This window comes from Diadema setosum, chromosome 4, assembly GCF_964275005.1.
Source record: "Diadema setosum chromosome 4, eeDiaSeto1, whole genome shotgun sequence".
Taxonomy (NCBI): Eukaryota; Metazoa; Echinodermata; class Echinoidea; order Diadematoida; family Diadematidae; genus Diadema; species Diadema setosum.
Window position 1 is genome coordinate 29,433,357 of NC_092688.1, and position 13,802 is coordinate 29,447,158.

General features: G+C 37.3%; 1 protein-coding gene across 1 annotated transcript in view; it reads right to left on the reverse strand.

The window, feature by feature from the left end:
* Positions 1-13,802, reverse strand: part of LOC140227098 (uncharacterized) — a 274,166-nt gene that overhangs the window by 255,675 nt on the left and 4,689 nt on the right. The window lies entirely within an intron of this gene.

Genomic DNA, 13,802 nt, shown 5'->3' on the forward strand with positions numbered 1-13,802 from the left:
ATTTGACCTTTGACCCCATTTTGCACACCAAAGATGGTATTTGAGCAAAAAGTAGTTATTTTGTAAAATGATTCTTGTAACATGGTCTTTACGTGTGCAAAATATGGGAAAGATAGGACAAGTATTCACCAAGATACAGGATAAAACATTTATGACCTTTGACCCTAATTTACATACCCAAGATGGTGTCCGATCAAGTAGTTGTTATTTTATGAAATAATGTACGTGACATGAACTAAACATGTGCAAAATATACATGGGGATGATAGAGGCTGTTTTTCTTGAGTTATTGCAAAGAAAGTTGCAGAAAGAAAGAAATATCTCAATACATCGAAGATAAGCTTTAATTTCAACCAAGTTTTTTAGCATGATCGAGACATCGTATGAAACAACAAAATGCACATTTCTGATAGCGCAAAGTCTCAGCTACAACATATTAAAATCTGGGAGAAATTCACTGAAGGGTAAGTTAGCTAGTGCTCGATAAAGACAATCATGTCAACTTTCACATCTAGAAAAATTCCCTCCCATAGAGATAACACGCCATAACGAAGATACAGATAAAAGTACATATGACCTTTGACCCCACTTTGCACAGACAAGATGGCATCTGAGCAAAAAGTGGTTATTTTGTGAAATGATCCTTGTAACATGGTCTTTACGTGTGCAAAATATGGGAAAGATAGGACATGTATTTACTAAGATACAGGATGAAATATTTATGACCTTTGACCCTAATTTACATACCCAAGATGGTGTCCGATCAAGTAGTTGTTATTTTATGAAATAATGTACGTAACATGAACTAAACATGTGCAAAATATGGGGGTGATAAGGGCTGTCTTTCTTGAGTTATTGCAAAGAAAGTTGCAGAAAGGAAGAAATATCTCAATACATTGAAGATAAGCTTTAATTTCAACCAAATTTTTTGACGTGATACCGACGTCGTATGAAAAAACGAAGGGTACACTTACGATAGCCCAAAGTCTCAGCTACAACATATTACAATTTGGGAGAAATTCACCGAAGAATAAGTGAGATAGTGCTCGAGAAAGATAGTCATGTCAATTTTCATTTCCAGAAAAACTGCACTCCCATAGACAACACGTAAAATGGTCAAATTTGACAAGATTACTTTGAATCCATTTTTACGAGGTGATGCCGTCATCCAATCAAAATGCTGTTATTATATTCATGAAAGAGCATTTAATAAGCTACAACATACTGAAATTTGTGTGAAAATTGGCAAAGGATAACTGAGATACGCTCGAGTGAACTTGAAATTTGATGACGTCATTTTGAAAATTTACTTTTTTTACTTTATTAAGAAATTTGATATCTTTTAATCATTTTGCCAGCATTGCCAACCCATGAAATGACATGTGCAACTCATCAGCTTTTAGAATATGTAAAGAAAATGGGGGGTCACCGTCCATCCTGACGAGTAAAATCGGATTTAAAATTGGCGGTTTTTTGGCATAGTTGCACTGTATATCGCCATTGACTCACACGCGTAATTTCAACTTTGAGGGGCCCGTATGACGTCATATTGAGTCGGATTGACTTGAAACTTGGTAGAAATATTCCTTGACATTTCAGACATCCGATAAGTGTGAAGAAACAGGAATTTTCTATTGCATATGAGCTGTGCGTGCGTATATGTGCGGGCGCGTACGCGTCCGTCCAATTTTTTCAATTTTTCAAAAAATGCTCAAAATGGTCTGAAACGTGTGCAAAAAAAAATTTGAGCTCGATTGGAGCATGTAAATATTTCAACGCGCGCTACGCGCACGTTTCAAAGGTGAATATGAATTTTGAATATATGAATAGAATGCGCTTGCCTTGAAATATATGTGACGTAAATTTCATTGAAAAATTCCTTTCCATTAATGAGATATGCATGAAAATGTGTTTTCATATAATGACGTCATAGTGACGTCACGGTCGACTTATCACTATGATTTTACTTGCGCTGTCGTCTTTGGGACATGATACATACATGGTATAATTTTGAAATTGATAGGAACAGGACTTTCTGAGCTAACCTCTGCACAACTTTTGAGGAGAAAAAAAGAAGAAGAAAAACAAAGAATCAGTACAGATGCAGACGGTGATCCGAGAGGATACTCGGATCACCTAACAAACTTATATTCCATTTAAAGGACTAATTGGTATTTTTTGCATAGTGATGAAGGTATGCTGAAGAATGCAACAATGTATTTTAAGAAGACTAATTGATGTCTGATGCTCTGTAAAATGTCATGTAAAACATTACTGGTAATAGTGGTATGCTACTTTATACCCCAGGTAGAATTGATGTGAAGAGTGATTACCTAAAGGAAAAATAACCTTAAAAAAATATTGGCCACTATGTCTCTGTCACATTTAGAGCTTGAAAGGAATTGAGTTATAGCAGCAATATTAGCAGAACACATCAGTGAAAATTTAAAGAAAATTGGACAATCTGTTCAAAAGTTATCAATTTTCAAAGTTTCGGTGATGTCATCACTGGATAAGGAGAGTACTACATTTCATGATGTTATTTTTGACAATTTGTATAATTCAATATAAACAAAGGAGAATTCTACAAAATTTCATGAAAAGGACACATTCCAGTGACTTGCTATTGACACTTGAGGGTAAAGAATATCATTCCCCCTGCTTTCTGAAGGAGGTAAGTCTACTGTTCTTTATTATGCTAGAAAAGTCAAAATATGTTGAATTTTTTCTGCATTTTCTTATAATTGTTGTCCATAACGTCATGAAGTCTATTACCAATGGCTACTAATATTGCAGCATTCACTCAATTACATTTTAATACATTTGGACTTTGGTTTCCCTTAAATGATGTACATGCCAAGCAAACAGTTATTTCCCAGTCATGCTAAGTCCTTGCAAATATCACAATATCGGCTCAACGGCGAGAGCTTTCACAGTGACACAGGGACCACCATTCATTAAATTCACATTTGACCTTATGAACCCCCCCCCCCCTTCATGACATTGTGATTATCTATTCAGTTACTCCAACTACAGAAACATTCAAATCCAAACTTAAAACATATCTGTTCCTCTCATACTGAGGATTAAAAAACTGCAATCCATAATGTACAGAAAAATTGTGTTCTTTATCTGGATGTGTTTGCTTGTTGTTTGTTATTCTCTTTCCTGTTGTCATGTTGAACAATATATTTTCATCTTTTCATTATTTTTTTAAAGTGCCATGCGCACCGAAAGGTGGACCTGTGCCCTATACAAATACACTGTAGCCACTATTATTATCATTATCATTCTTACCACTAAACTTTCAGAAGTAAAAGGGTAGAGTTTCCGCAAGAACAAGTATTCATATTCAAATTCTATGGCGTTTCACCATGAGGGATTTTGCCTAAAATCTAATCAGTCCATACACTTCACATGTAGCAAATCAGAGCTCAGTATTTAAATGCATAATAAAATAAATCTGCTTGAGAAAGCTTTCCGTACTATATCAGAAGATGTAGGGTAGACAGATGTATGGAGAACCCAATAATGTAATACTTTCAGTAACCTGTTGGAGCAGAGGTATTGTCTTCAATAAAACCACTGCATTTTGACAGCTGAAACATACACAGAAGACAAAAATGAACCTGACACCCATTGTGCCTAAACATATTGCCATTGATTTTTGCCAAAGTACATGCATGATAGAATGGTGAATGTTGACCATTCAACCTTCACCCCTTAATAATCTCTACTTACTTTTGTTTTATGCCTTGTCTGCCTTGGACTACTTAAAACCAAACTTATGACCGGCAACCAGGGATAGCATGGTGGTAGTGTCGCTGCCCGGAAAGCAGTAGATGACAGGTTAAATTCCTGCAGGTTCCATTTTTCCAACATGTTTATGAAAAATAACAGATCAGCAGTTGCAAATTTACAAATTTCATTTGTACAGAGGGAGACAATTAAGAGAACTCATACCTCAAGCTCAATAATATGTTGAAATGACAACTATAAAATATGTTACCTATGCAATAACTATACAGATATCAAAGTCAAACCACAAACCTGAGGGGCATGAAAGAGGCAGTGGGTATTCAGGTGAGCAAAGGAAAACTGAAAGAGTGTTTCTATGCATCACTGCTGCTACACAGGCATTTTGTTGTGTGAGCAAAAGTATTAAGCAACTTTGATAACATTATGAATCAGGACCCTAAAGAGATCAGTAAAAGGTCTGGAATTACATTGGAAACAATAACTCAATAAATATAACAAAAGCAATAAGTTGTACTGTTATAGAATATCAAAATTGGTTATGTCCAACAGACAGAGTCATTATTTACCATAATGTTGAATACATTGACATGAATGAACCGATTCTCCATCAAATTGTAGTAAGTGTTAGAATATTCAAATTCATGAAATTCTTCCATCAAAATGTTTTTATTGCAACTGATTGACAATTGATTATTTACGTTGATGTAGGGCAATTGTCAATCAGTTGCAATTGTAATAACTGTGTTCTTCAAAACATTATAGTAGGTGATACATCAAGATTTCCCTGCAATTTACATACCAAGTAGCAATAAAATTTTGATGGGCACAAAGGAACAAATCAGTGTTCATATTTCTGTCCAGGGCCCCGTTGCAAGAAAGTTGCAATCAATTGCAAATAATTGCTAATTTTGAAACAACCATTCTGATTGGCTCAGGGTCTGCCCTATTAAGAAGACATGCATGCAACAATGATTTTGATTGGCCAGTGACAATCAGTTGCAAGTTGCGTTTAAACGCAAAGTTTCTAGCAACGGGGCCCAGAACTGCTAAATCAGGGCTTCCTATGTGTGTACTTTTACAGTGCCTGATACTGGTGAAGACCCCATTCCACTGCCCATCGGAGGCTGAGCTGATCCCCCAAATCTAAAAATTTTGGCGTTCTGATGAATTTCCGATGAGTTCTGATGAAATCTGATCCTACAAGCTCCAGAGACTGGTACCAAGGCTTACCAAGGATGATACCAATGCCAGAAGAATCCCAGAACCACAACTCAAGTTAACCTGTCCAAGGACTGTTAATCATCAGAAACTCAACAAACTGTCATACAATGGTGGTTGGACATGCTTGATAGTTTCACAACACAAGTTTAACACACATCAGATTGACTCAACAATTATTATCCGACACTGACTGACAACTGGCAATGGTGTCCAATGGTAAACCAAGCTCTGAGCTTAGTTCCTTTTGATAGGGCTGACGTCCACTGCTACGGTGCAGACAAGCCTAGGAAGGGTTGTGGAAGCATATTCTGTTATTTGGGCATCCTGCCTGCATCAGACGTGGAAAAGATGTGCAAATCTGCTTGTCCTGGGTCATTCCTAGGAATCTCTGCGGACTGATAGCAGACATTCCTAGGAGTGTCCTAGGAATCACTCAGGAAGAGTGCGTAATACCCCGGAATATGCTAACAGTAGCCAGACAGTGCGGACACATCTAGGATTACACCAGGAGTGGTAAAATCATGAATGAGGACAATCAGGATGACTTGCCAACAGCATAAGTTAGATATGCAGACAGTATAAGGAAATAGGGCAAGGTTATAAATTGGGAGGCGACTTTTGATTTTTCTCATTAGACTGCTAGCCGTCATGGAGGTCACACCAGCCGAAATTCACTTTGCCTTATTGCTTCAAATAGAAGCTGTCAGAGATACTCAGATAGCACTGGTCCTGGTCCCTTTGAATGGGTTAGAATGGCCCAATTCTAACAAGTTAAATAATTCTTTAAGCTTAGAACTTAGTACTTTGACATACAAAAAAATAAAAATAAAAGATTTTGACCTAGTTAGACTTTTGTGGGTTTTGAGCTGGGCGGTCACATTTGAAACGAACAAAACGATGTACATTGTAATAGCAACTATTAAAAATCCCCCAAATGAAAATCATTTCTGAAAAGAACAAAACAACACAAAAAGTTTACTCAGAGTGGAGGGGCTGTTTCCTCTTCTTCATAGTTACTGTTGACAAAGTATCCACTACCTTCTGCTTTGCTTTCTTCATTGGACGCCGGGAAATGCTGACATTTACCTGTTCCTCATCAGAGGAATAGAGGTGAGGCTGCTTCTCTGTGTTTTTATGTTTCATAGGCATAACGCTGTATTGATTTTTCACCTTGAAAATCCTTTTGCTCGTAGGAATCTGTTGACTCTTTCATGTATTCACCTCAAATGTCCGCACTTGCAATTTTTGATCCACATCGGCACTGTGCTGTCCTAAAACATTCCGGATGTCTTCTGCTTTCATTCGCATAGCGGCCAGCACCACAGGATTCTTTCAGAAGCGTTTGTGGAAGGAGTGGAAGAGTTACGGAAAAGCGAGATATCCTGACAATGTCCTGATGACAAGTTGCCAAAGGTGTCAGAAAGTTCATTTCCATGTCCAAATTTTGGTCTCGATCAAAATTTGAACGTGGAAATTTTCTCTCCTGAAGGTGCTGAAGCGCTTGGACATGTTTAGGACAGTGAACAGACTCTTTGAAGAATGTGCAGAGGGGTTGCCGAATGAGTGCGAAATACTAAATTTGCTTTCCGCATCTTGTCCGCGCCCTAGTGGACGCCTGGTCTTATTGGACAATTTTGCCTCATTGGATCATGCCCTAAATGTCCGAGTACACTGACCTGATAGTCGACCAATACAAGTTAGATTCATCAGACTGTGATCCGATACACTTCAGTGGGTGGCCAGAAGCAAAAACTTTGCTTCTGAAGTGACCGATGAGAAAAAAATCTCTGTGGAATGGGGGTATGATTGGAAGCGTGACAAAGTTTTTGAAACATTAATTTCCCATGAAAACCAAGTACGGTAAATGGGCCGTGACGTGAGAAAAGGGCCCTGAATAGTGCTGTTGCGCACAAATGCCATAAAATGGCATGGAAGTTTGACAAACCAATAGGCACAAAAAAAATCAGATAGCATGTTGTGTGCACATATGATGCACTGGTGCATCAAAAAGTGGCAGGATTGGACAAAACATGATTTTTTTAGGAGTGGAATTTCAGAAAACAGTTTGCAAATATATCTAAATACGTCAGAGTTCATTCTACAATGTGGCAGTGAAAAGTCATTTTCGTTATCTTATGCCCTAAGGGCCCTTTTCTTGCATCACGGCCCAAATGCAGTAAAATATTTCCTAGGTCTTTTGGGTGCTCTACACAACAGGAAGATATATAACCTATGTTTTGAGCAATTCTTCAAATTATATAAACATGAACTTTCATTTAGTATGCAATCTAATGTTAGTTTATATTGTACTCGGTGTCCACAGCTGCAATCATTACACAGGTTTTAGAAATCTGAATTGGCTGCTAAGCCAGGGCTGCACACTAACCCATTTTTTCTACTGGTCCGACCTTTTTGTCGGACCAGTAGGTACCCAATTTTTCCATCTTTTACTGGTCCGTTCCTGAAAAAGTTACTGGTCCAACAGTGATTTTTACTGGTCATGAACTGTCAGACCAGTGTAAGTGTGCAGTGTTATCTAAGCAAAAAGGTTTGTTTCTGTTTCACATGTTAGATTTAGTCACCCATATACACTGTATAAACATTTCTTATATTGCCTTTGCTTCCATGGTTTAAATGTGACATTAGTGTGTCAGCATGCATTGATTATTGGATGTCTTTTGGCCTACGGGGTCAGTGATATAAAAATTTACCTATAAAGACTGAAATTGCATTATCAAAAGACTAAATCGAAAGTACCTTTGTGAATTCGGGCCCATTATATGTGCATACAACTTAGTCTAATCAATGGTCACTTTTTATCTGCTCTAGCCCCACATCTCTTTATGAATGATAATCACTACAAGGCTTTTTAATGAGATAAGAAAAGATAATGCACACGATAGGACAAAGTATTTCCTGGTATTCCATCCAATTAGAACAGATCCAATTAGTTCCCTGACTCTCCTGTCAATCCATAACCCCTCTTTTTTTTTTATCTACATGTACATAACTTGTGTAGTTAAATAATATCTGTGATCTCTGCACTTAAATTCTCTATCTCTGTATTTCTCTCTGGCTTTTGTATCTACACCACTATCAGTTTCAACTTAGACATGCAACAAAACATGTGTATCGAGCTTGGAAGCATCATGCACAAAGTACACACATACATGTACATGTACGTATGGGTAATTCCATGAAGTTGGGGCACAAAGTGTTACATCTTAGCATAACTCAATACTAATTATACTATACATATATTGTTTATAGGCTTTACATTTGTATTGAGACCATACATTTTCCTGGAAATTTTGTGCCATTCAGACTCAATTTTGATGAAGTTATTTAAAAAAAATGTAACGGTGTCCTGTAGCATCGTGACGTGTCCATGTAGCATCGTGATAGTTAAAATCTGGTCCTAAAACACAAATTAATGCAATTAGCTAGACCAAAATTTGATATAATATGCATAATTACTCGATTAGTCAGATAGCTAAATATCTTAACTCTCCTTTCCACAGTTTTACTTTTACAAGAAAATTACAAAATGTGTCACTATGCTACGCGGTGTCCACCAAATGTAACAAAAAAGGACACCATGTAGCATCGTGATACATTTTGTAATTTTCTTTTAAATTTAAACTGTGTACAGGAAATTTGAGATATTTAGCTATCTGACTAATCTAGTAAATATGCATATTGCATCAAATTTTGGTCAAGCTAATTGCCATAATTTGTCTCTTTAAGACCAAATTTTAAAATATCACGATGCTACATGGACACGTCACGATGCTACAGGACACCGTTACATATTGTTTAATAACTTCATCAAAATTGAGTCTGAATGGCACAAAGTTTCCAAGAAAATGTGTGGCCTCAATGCAAATGTAAAGCCTACAAACAATAAATGTATAGCATAATTAATATTGAGTTATGCTGAAATGTATTTTTCAAATATCACGATGCTACATGGACACTGCCCCAACTTCATGGAATTACCCATATATGTACAACTCCATCTAGATCAATTTCTAAAGTGATTGAAATGCAGACACAATGGAGCTAACATATTTGATCTGAAATATGTGCATTAGTACTTATTCAAGTCTGAAAGGATTTATTTAAGTAAAAAAAAAAAAAGGAAAAAGCTAGCTTTGCAAGATGTATGAAGTGCCCTCTGCCCCCCCCCCCCCCATATGCAGGTAATAGATTGATATATTTTTCACAATGTACAAAAACAAAAAACGAACTAGACTTGGAATTTGTCATCAAGTTGACAAATTAGGTGATCCGATGTATTCGAAAATCAATGATTTGAGTCCTGATCCCATTAGGCATGACCATACAGGTTTCATCTTTGTTAGGGGACATTGCAGCCGTGTGATGTTTAGAATCTCATTTAGAAAAGTGAGTCAGACCTGCCATCTTTGGTATCGAATTCCGTATACACTAACGAAGATACAAAACGAAGTATATTTGACCTTTGACCCCACTTTGCACACCCAAGATGGCGTCTGAGCAAAAAGTGGTTATTTTGTGAAATGATTCTTGTAACATGGTCTTTGCGTGTGCAAAATATGGGAAAGACAGGACATGTATTCACCAAGATACAGGATGAAACATTTATGACCTTTGACCCTAATTTACATACCCAAGATGGTGTTTGATCAAGTAGTTGTTATTTTATGAAATAATGTATGTGACATGAACTAAACATGTGCAAAATATGGGGGTGATAGGGCCTGTTTTTCTTGAGTTATTGGAAAGAAAGTTGCAGAAAGAAAGAAATATCTCAATACATCGAAGATAAGCTTTAATTTTAACCAAGTTTTTTGACGTGATCCCAACATTGTATGAAAAATCAAAGGGCACATTCACGATAGCTCGAAGTCTCAGCTACAACATATCAAAATCTGGGAGAAATTCACCAAAGCATAAGTGAGCTAGTGCTCGATAAAGACAATCATGTCAATTTTTATTTCCAGAAAAACTGCACTCCCATAGAGATAACACGCAAATGGGTCAAATTTCACTAGGTTACATTCAATCCATTTTTACGAGGTGAAGACATCATCTGATTAAAACCTTGATGAACAAAACTTAAAGAGTATTAAATTGGCTACAATATACTAAAATCTGGGAGAAATTCAAAGAAGGATAAGTGAGCTAGTGCTCGATAAAAGCAATCATGTCAATTTTCACATCTAGAAAAATTTCCCTCCCATAGAGATAACACGTCATAACGAAGATAGAGAAAAAAGTACATATGACCTTTGACCCCACTTTGCACAGACAAGATGGCATCTGAGCGAAAAGTGGTTATTTTGGGAAATGATTCTTGTAATATGGTCTTTGTGTGTGCAAAATATGGGAAAGATAGGACATGTATTCACCAAGATACAGGATGAAACATTTATGACCTTTGACCCTAATTTACATACCCAAGATGGTGTCCGATCAAGTAGTTGTTATTTTATGAAATAATGTACGTGACATGAACTAAACATGTGCAAAATATGGGGTTGATAGCCATTGTTGTTGTTGATCTATTGCATAGAAAGTAGAAGAAAGAAAGAAAAATAAAGAAAAACTTAAGTTATTTTATCGAAATTTGAAGGAAAAGCATAAAAAAACCAGAAAAAGATAAAGTTAGGAAGAGAGATTAAGACTAACTAAAGAAAAAGAAGAAAAAAAGTGTTTAAAAAAATTTAAAAAGAATATTGGCAGGGACCTTAGGATTACGAGTCGGATGCGCTATGCACTGACCTATTTCATGCTCCATAGGCCCTGTGTATTAATTTTAAATCTGATTTTACTCGTCAGGATGGACGGTGACCCCCCATTTTCTTTACATATTTTGAAAGCTGATGAGTTGTACATATCATTTCATGGGTTGGCGATACTGAAAAAATGATTAAAAGATATCAAATTTCTTAGTAAAGTAAAAAAAGTAAATTTTCAAAATGACGTCATCAAATTTCAAGTTCACTCGAGCGTATCTCACTTATCCTTTGCCAATTTTCACCCAGTTTTCAGTATGTTGTAACTTATTAAATGTACTTTCATATTTATAATTACAAAATTTTGATTGGATGACGTCATCACCTCGTAAAAATGGATTGAATGTATCCTTGTAAAATTTTACCAGTTTACGTGTTATCTCTATGGGAGAGCAGTTTTTCTGGAAGTGAAAATTGACATGACTATCTTTTTTGAGCACTAGCTCACTTATGCTTTGGTGAATTTTTCCCAGATTTTAATATGTTGTAGCTGAGACTTTGTGCTATCGTGAGAGTGCCCTTTGTTTTTTCATACGACGTCGGCATCACGTCAAAAAACTTGGTTGAAAATGGCACGTGGCTTCGATTTTTTTTGGCATAATTGCACTGTATATCGCCATTGACGCGCGCGGAATTACAACTTTGACGGGCCCGTATGACGTCATATTGAGTCGGATTGACTTGAAACTTGGTAGAAATATTCCTTGACATTTCAGACATCCGATCTGTGTGAAAAAACGGGAAAATTTCTATTGCATATGAGCTGTGCGTGCGTATATGGGCGCGCGCGTACGCGTCCGTCCGATTTTTTCAATTTTTCAAAAAATGCTCCAAATGGTCTGATTTGAGCATACAAATATTTCAACGCGCGCGTACTCGCACGTTTTAAGAGTATAGATGAATTTTGAAAACATGAGTAGAATCAGCTTAATTTGAACTATATGTGACGTAAATTTCATTGAAAAATTCCATTCCATTAATGAGATATGAATGAGAATGTGTTTTCATATAATAACGTCATAGTGACGTCACGGTCGACTGATCACTATGATTTTATTTGACCCGTTGTCTTTGGGACATGATACATAGATGGTATAATTTTGACATTGATAGAAAGAGAACTTTTTGAGCTAACCGATACACAAATTTTGTCCAGAAATAAAGAAGAAGGAAAACAAAGAATCCGTACAGATACAGAAGGTGATCGGAAGGATACTCGGATCACCTAACTCAGTTCTCTCTAACGAACCGATAAAATGAACCTAAAACTCACTGTAATTGGTTCTCTTTAGGGATGGCTAATAACTGATCAGTGGGAATCAGTGGGCATGCTGGGGATGATTGTTCCAATCCTTGTGGGATTCATTTAAGAGTACATTTGCTTCAGAATGGTCTCATATTCAAGTAATGTGCAGTTTAAAGGTGCACGGTCCCGGTGTTTTAGTCAAATGCGTACGCGGGCGCACGGCGCAAGTTTCCTATAGAGACCTACGCGATCGACTCCTCTTTAGCGCTTAAGCTTTGGCCCACTTCCCCGAGTACGAAGAAGTCCGATCCACTGCAGTTAGTGGTCCGATCACAGTTCGGCTTATGATTCGGCTGAGGGGATGACAGCTTTAGCAAACTTCTTTTGTGATGTCATAATAACAAGCACATATGCACGCACCCTGGCATTACTACAGACTGCGCGATGCGCAGAGAAGACAACGAAGGCAACGTTACTTAGCAACACCTACGCACTTTACTCTTGATGACAGCTCAACTTCGGCAATCTTCATATCAATGCTAACGGTGATCGGCAGTATCATCAACAGCGCCCTCTACACTACCGGGACTATGCCCCTTTAATGTTTCCAGGTTAGCATGCCTGTACAGTGATGGGGCGATTAAACTGCACATTACTTGGATGTGAGACCATTCTGAAGCAAATAATTTTCACACATCAATAGATATATAATGTACTCTTAAATGAATCCCACAAGGATTGGAACAATCATCCCCCAAAGGATTGGAATAATAATCTCCCAGCATTCCCACTGATTCCCACTGATCAGTTACTAGCCATCCCCTTTGAATGCACACTATATTCACTAAATGCACGATTTTCCATTTGCCAATACTTATCCTCATCAAATGCATTACACAATGCATGCATAGACATTTCATCATCAGCTCAAACATGCCTCAGATAGGTAGGTTAATGTAGTCAAGGTGTGAAAATGGAACAATTTGAGTCAAGTCCTGCTCTTCTAAAGTAGGTCACAATGCCACATAGATCTACAAGCCAGAACTGGATCAATCGAGGTCCAGAAATTTTCACAGTAGATGTAGATTGCATGCATACCGGGAACCAATAAATGCAGGTTAATTTCATGCTCTGGTGGAAATATTGAGTCTCAAGGTCTACATATTCAGAGCAGCCAACACTAGGTAATTGATTTTGATTTTCTGGTCATGCTTCATGTATTTACACAATATGTCCATGAAAACATGATCTCCATTGCCTGAACTGACTCTTTTACTTATGTGTAAAACATCTTTCTTTATCAATCACTTCTATATCTTAAGCCCCATTTTAAAGGAGCCTTTCAAACTAGAGTTACCATGGCAACATTCAGGTAACGTCAGGGTAATCTTTTTTTCAAAATGCCTATTAGAACGTTCCATTGTAATAGGAACGATGCCACTGGGGATGATTGCTTTGACTTAAATCAAGAAAATTGAAAAATAAAATAGCTATAGGGAAATATGATGATGAGTGTAATGATGGTGGGTGGGGAGGCACTTGGAATATCTGTGCGAGGGAGCTGAGCGACCGAGCGGGGGAAGGGTGTGGGAGGGGGGTATCACACATCACCACACCCACAAGCTCACCCACGAAGTTCAGAAATTTTGGGTTGATTATGCAATGATTTTGGGGTTTTTAGAAAGAAACCAGACTGCTTTCAAAAGTGCTTTCTGAGTCCATCTGTTTGATTGTCTTCACATGCCTCCACCACTTTTTCTAAAAATTTCCTGGAATTTACAGTCTGAGGAAGACAA